Source organism: Myotis davidii, unplaced genomic scaffold (genome assembly GCF_000327345.1).
Source record: "Myotis davidii unplaced genomic scaffold, ASM32734v1 scaffold46, whole genome shotgun sequence".
Lineage (NCBI taxonomy): Eukaryota > Metazoa > Chordata > Mammalia > Chiroptera > Vespertilionidae > Myotis > Myotis davidii.
Genome location: NW_006383006.1, coordinates 3,587,257 through 3,594,224, shown reverse-complemented (window position 1 = coordinate 3,594,224; position 6,968 = coordinate 3,587,257). Strand labels below are relative to the sequence as shown.

At 45.1% G+C, this 6,968-nt stretch overlaps 1 protein-coding gene across 1 annotated transcript in view; it reads right to left on the bottom strand.

Annotated features, from left to right (window-relative positions):
* ZNF106 (zinc finger protein 106) overlaps positions 1-6,933 on the bottom strand; it is a 57,448-nt gene extending 50,515 nt beyond the window's left edge. The window contains 1 exon segment of the mRNA XM_006778046.2: positions 6,809-6,933. The gene's annotated coding sequence lies outside the window, so the exon portion shown is untranslated.
* Positions 6,934-6,968: the final 35 nt, after the last annotated feature.

Here is a 6,968-nt window from a genome sequence, read left to right as displayed (position 1 = left end):
GGGCACGAGGCATCAGGCCTGGGTGGGGTGCGGAGCCAGGGATTGGGGGGATATGATGGTCCCCTTGCCCAGGCCTGAAGCCTGGGTCAGAGGCGTCAGGCTTGGGCGGGGGCGTGGAGCAAGCGATCAGACGGAGATAGGAGTCCCCTGCCCAGGCATGATTCCTGGGCCAGAGGCATCAGGCCTGGGCAGGGGACCCCCAGCCCCCTCCGATTGCTGGCTCCGCCCCCCGCCCAGGCCTGATGCCTCTGGCCCAGGCATTAGGCCTGGGCAGGGGACCCCCAGCCCCCTCCGATTGCTGGCTCCGCCCCCCGCCCAGGCCTGATGCCTCTGGCCCAGGCATTAGGCCTGGGCAGGGGCGGAGCCTGTAACCGCGGGGAGCTGGGGTCCCCCTGCCCAGGCCTGACCCCTCTGCCGGAGGCCTCAGGCCTGGGCAAGGGGCCGATCCTGCCATTGGAGATTGATGGGGGGCAATAACTGAGGGCTCCCAGTATGTGAGAGGGGGCAGGCTGGGCTGAGGGACACTCCCCCTCACGCCCACCCGGTGCACGAAATTCTTAATAAAAAGAAATACAGTTGTGCAAACAGAGTAGAGCTATTGCATTAGAATCTCCAGAGACTCCATTCTGTACTTTGTTATGCTCTGCCCATCCTTAACAGGAGGAGTTCCTCAAAAGTGACTTAAATTGGTTAGCAAGACAGCCTTCCAAATAACCACTATCTTGTAACACTGTAATCCATCTCAAACATCAATATCAGGATATTTGTCGGCTGAGTGGCTCAGTTGGTTGGAGCATCGTCCTGTATACCAAAAGGTTGTGGGTTCGATTCCCAACTAGGATGCTTACAGGAGGCAATCAATCAATGTTTCTCACAAGGATGTCTTTCTCCTTCCCTCCCTCAAATCAATACATATCCTCAGGTGAGGATTTTTAAAAAGGAGAATATTTCTCCAACTATTTATTATGTAACACAAGGCTGGAAAACACTGTTTAGTGTCAAAGAACTTTATTTGCAACATTGTTACATTATCCAATTTTACTGTTTAAACAACTTGTGAAATAAGCAAGAACAGGCTGTTTGATAGTAGGTATGTCTAATCTCCTTGGCCTTACTATGAGAAAAGGATCTGTCTTTTCATATACCTCTAGCATTCATTACAACAAACCCAGTAGTACTTAAGATATTTGAACTTTGACATAAAGCTAACTCAGATTTCATATGACAATAATCCTATATAATAAAAGCCTAATATGCTAAGTGTCCAACCATTCAACCTGTCGCTATGATGTGCACTGACCACCAGAGGGCAGACACTCTGACTGGTAGGTTAGCTTGCTGCTGGGATCCGGCTCCAGACTATGCAAGATGGGCCAGACACATCCTGGAGCCCTCCCGCGGTCCCTCCCCGGCCCCAATCGTGCATGGTGGGGTCCCTCGGCCTGGCCTGAGCCCTCTCGCAATTCAGGACCCCTTGGAGGATGTCAGAGAGCCAGTTTCACCCCAACTCCTGCAGCCCAGGCCAAGGGACCCCACCAATGCATGAATCTGTGCACCGGGTCTCAAGTATACTATAAAACAATGAAGGAAAACGTAAAAATTGATTTCTTAAGGGGGGAGGGGATACTCAGATTAGATTCTGTTTTTTGAATTCCACAGATAACTCTCTATGCCTCCACCTTAACCCTGACAGAACACTAATGGACTTCTGGTAAGCAAGACAGGTCAACAGAGACAGTGTTCAGTGAAAGAACAAGTTTTGCCATTACCCTTAGGTTGCCGAAAAGGTTATGAAACAAAAATATGACTGGCATTTCTGGGTAGTCCTCAATTTGCTGAATGGGCCTCCAAGAAAGTTTCAAAGCTCTTAGCTAAGTTGACAAAGAGGTCAGGAAGTATTTCAGGGCACATCAACATATAACTGCAACTTTCAAAGGCTTATTCTGGATGAGTCCTAGTGCTAGGTCTAAATCCTGGCTGGCTCCTGTTTCCCAAAGCAAGTGATTGGTGGTTTCCTGCATTCATAAGCATTTTATTCACTAGCATTACTTTTTATATTATCTGCCCTAAACCACATTTAGCAGGAGTATATGCAGCAACCACTCTTTATTAGTAAGCATAGGGCTAAAACAAAGATAGGAAGTTAAAGCTGTGACTCGGGAAAAGGCATTAGAAGTTAAGCCCCAAGTTGAAGCTGTTCGTATTGCCCGTCACCAGGCAAGGAAATGGACAGGGCAGACCATAATTCAGAATTAGAACTACTAAGGTTCCAATTCCTTACTTAATTCTGAAACTTGGAAAGTATTATATCCTAAAGGGAAAAATAACAACAACAAAAACTGGAATAACACCAATCCTAACAAAATAATTAAAATTGCCCTAACTGGTTTGGCTCTGTGGATAGAGCATCCGGCTGCAGAATGAAGGGTGCCAGGTTCAATTCCGGTCAAGGGCATGTGCCTTGGTTGCGGGCACATCCCCAATAGTGGGTGTGCAGCAGACAGCTGATCAATGTTTCTCTCTCATCGATGTTTCTAACTCTCTATCCCTCTCCCTTCCTCCCTATGAAAATCAATAAAATATATTTAAAAATATATATATTAGCAAAAGTTATCATTATAGCCCTAGCTGGTTTGGCTCAATGGATAGAGTGTCAGCCTGAAGGGTCCCAGGTTCGATTCTGGTCAAGGGCACATACCCAGGTTGTGGGCTTGATCCCCATAAGGGTTGAGCAGGAGGCAGCCAATCAATGATTCTCTCTCATCACTGATGTTTCTATCTCTCTCTCCCTCTCCCTCCCTCTCTGAAATCAATAAAATATATATATTTTTAAAAAAGTTATAATCATGTAACAGATTAAGTCCTAAGCCCAATAGTCCTCAAAGTTCGTTTTCAACACTATTGAAATTGCTCTTCCCCTCTCTCGTCAATACATGTCGATGGTCTTTAAGATAACTTGTTATGTAAAATTATTTATTTATCTAAGATGCACCTACACTGAATTTACCTAAAAAATAAAAAAGTTGATATTAAGAAAAAAATTGTAAATGGAAAATAAGAGAGGGTTTCGTGTGCCAGCAAAAGTTACTGGCGTGCCATGTTTGGCATGCGTGCCAGGGGTTGCCCACCCTTGTCCTATAGCATCTGTAGTGATAAATCCCTTTCATTCCTGATACTAGCAAGTTGTGTTCTCTGTTTTTCACTATCAGTCTACCTACAGGTGTATCAATATTGTTGATCTTTTCAAAGAACCAACTTCTGGCTTTATTATTTTATTTTTGTATTTTTCTATTTCATTAATTTCTTCTGTCATCTTTATTATATCTTCCCTTCCATCTACTTTGGGTTTATTTTGCTCTTCATTTACTAGCTTCTTAAGATAAAACTTTAGGTCACTGTCTTCGACTTTTCTAAAATAGGTATTTAGGCTACAAATTTCTCTTTAAACACTGTAACAGCTGTATTGCACAAAATTTTTTTTAGCACTTTTAAAGAAACTATTTATTTTAGAATAGTTTTAGATTTACAGAAAAGTTGAAAAAGTTAACAGAGTACCCATATACCCATTAATATTTTGGGTATTCAGTCTCTGAAAGTTACTTTTGTCCCCCTGCCCCCGTTTCCCATATTATTTACATCTTACATTAGTACAATTTGTCACAATTAATAAACCAATATTGACACATAATTATTAATTTAAGCCTATACTTTATTCCCTCATTTTTTACACAGTATCCTTTTTCTCCAGCATCTGAACCAGGGGACAGCTACATTTAGTCATTATGTCCCCTTAGGCTCCTCTTGGCTATAAGTTATCCCACAAATTATGATGTATTTTTATCATCCAGTTCAAAATACTTAATTTCTCCTGATATTTCTTCTTTGACTCATAACTTTAAAAGTTTCACTGAATCGCCAACTATTTGTGAGGTTTTTAAGACATCTACATTGATCCCATTATGGTCAAAGACCATTTTCCGCATTATGTGGGCTGTGTATACCCTCCTGTTGTAGTTGAGTTTGATGAGCTGCGAAGACTGACTACAACCAATGTGGAGGATCTGCTGTGCAGGGCGACCCCACAGAACTAGACTTACTTCAGCAGGGCTCTGGTGCCTACTGAGTCCACCCCCTGAGTGTGTCCTTGTAGAAGTGGTGCTTCCACATGGTCTGAAGCTGTCCGGGTGCACTGACTCTGAGACCTCCTGGGAGGCACAGGCCAAGATCAGCCACCACCTGTGCTCTGCCTGGGGCCACCCAGCATGAGCTATAAAGTGATCTGCAGATGGCCGCAACTTCTAGTGGGCTTGGAGATGCTCAAGAGAAGCCAAGCTGTGCACCAAGGCTGGCTACCACTACTGCCATGCCTGAGGCCACTTAGTGAGAGGTAGAGGGCCAGATGCTACCTGTTTGAGAGATTTTAGAAAAGTATGAAGCATGAACCAAGTTTGTATGGAAAAGCCAGGAGAATTATGTGGGTTAGGCCCATGAGTTGGGTGAGGTGGGGTCTCAGGGAACCATCACTATGTAAGCCAGGTTGATGGAGACTCAGATATGGTGCCAGCCAGCAGGCTCTGTGAAGGAGGGCTCAGAAACGGAATAGCCTCTGCCAATACTTCTGAAAGAAACCAGCCCCTCCAGCTCTTGCCCTGATCCCAGACACTTCAGTTCCTCCCTGGTGCCTTTAGAGCTACTGTCCCAGCACCGGAACTTAGAACAAGTGAGTCTAAGACTGTATGGGGCCTTTAAGAGAAACCCCCGAGTCTCCAGCCACCCTCCATCTCACTCAGTCACAATCCCTGCTGGTTTTTACAGCCAGAACTTATGGGGGCTTCTCTTCCTGGCACGGGAACCCTGGGCTGAGGGGCCTCGTGTGGGGCTGGGAACCCTCACTCCTCAAGGGGAACTTCTGCAGCCCAGGTATCCCTCCTGATTTTTATCTGCCACACATGGGTATGGGACTGGCCAGTTCTGCACCTCCGCCCCTCCTATCAGTCTCCATGTGGCTTCTTCTTTATATCCCTAACTGTAGGACTTGTGTTCAGCTGGATTTCAGGTGGCTCTGAATGATAGTTGTCCTATTGTTTAGTTGTAATTTTGATGTGGTTGTTGGAGGATTCAAGTATGGCATCTTGATGGGAACCCTGGCTCATTCTAACATATGCATAATTTATATAGTCCACTATTGGTTCATTACTTAGGAACTCTCACTTTTTTATAATCTCTTTCAGATTAAAAATTAAGACAGAAATCTAATGGACTCTAAGGTTTCAATTAGAAATTTAGCATAGTGGATGTGCAATGGGAGTATTCATATGTAATTTGTCTGCCTAGGTGCTCTTATTCACTGAGTACACAAATTAATCCCAAAGTTCCCACTTAGATACCATAATTACAAATGACAAAATATGTGTTTTTCTCACTGAGCCACTCCTTGTCCCAGAACCACAACAGCTAACATCTGCTGCCATTATTCCTTGCTTCTCTTCTTATATAGTAGCCTTCAAACTACATGTGTTCTAACCTAAATATACAGTAATTGCCACTCAGTCTTCCTCTTTAAATCTTTCTTTTGATCAGAATAATTGGTTCTGAACTAACCTAATCAGACTCCTTCATACCTCTACCAATTTCCAAGCCATTTTGAAGTTCTTTTTAAAAAACCATCCAGTATCCTTAATTAAAAACTCTGACCATTTTCTAGACTCCTATAGTTAACTCCAGAAACTATAACTGTAATGTAGTTGCTTCTCAGCAGTAGTACTTTATATATCTAACTTGGAGTAACAGAAAAAAAATAGATAAGCTTAGGCACTGTATGTGAATATCACCACTTAACACTAGTTAAATTAGCTTGAGCGAATTACCATCAAACTCTCAGCCGTCATCTAAAATGTGCTCCAAAAAAAAAAACAAAAAAAAACAAAACCCACAAGGTTACAATATCTCATTTTTTGTGACAGACCTGAGTGTATCTGAGTGTAGTAGGTGCTAAGGACTAGTAAATCCTAGTTGAATGTAAATAATTGTCTTCCATTATTTCATTCACTACCAAAACTTGAAAACAGGGTTTAAAACAAATTTTAAGATTTACCATGGAATTTAGAACAAGACATACTAGGCTCTTATTAAGTGCTGAAAAGTTGTTTTGGCTTGAGTTAGTGCGATATAAACCATTATGGTGAATAAAGCATTCATTTGCTAGGTACGAGAAAAACTTGCCCTGAACTCGAATGGCAGTCCCCAGCTAAGAGCCATGGAAATCTCAAACGCCCCAAGATGACTTAATCTCCGACTCTCACAACATGATTCTGACTCTCAAGATGATTAAATGGAGCCGATCGAAGGGAGTGGGATGCAAAGCATTTTCTCTCCATAATTATGCACCGAGATTTGGACTCAAATATTAAATTGACACATAGTAAGCGCTCCATGATTCTATTATTAAAACGCATGCCACTGGGGGAGAAAACGGAAGGAATTAAAAAAAACAACAAAACACACACACACACACACCCCAGATGCTGCCACTCCCAAGAGGTCGAAAGGTGTCCCTGGCCCAAAGTCCCGGAGGCCGATGAGCACCTGGGCGTAGGGACTCCCTGCGGCACCGGAGGCTAAGGAGGTCGGAGGCCTTCCCCAAAGGTCAGGGATCTGCAGCCACATTTCCTGCTGGGGCGGGGAGCGAGCCTGGGACGCCCCCGGCACAGACCCGGCCGCGACCTGCAGCCCCCACCTCCCGGAGGGGCAAACCCCCGGCCTCCCGCGCCCCCGTGCGCCTCAGCACCGCCCGGCCCTGGGTACTCACCCTAGCTGCCGACCCTCTTACTCCATCAGGCCGCCGAGGCCCGGGCGAAGGCGCTCCCAAACGCCCTCCTCCGCCTTGGGTCCGGCGGCCCGCTACGGACCCGCTCCTCCACGCCGGGCACCCCCGCCGCCGCCGCCGCCGCCGCCGCCCCGGCGCAGGC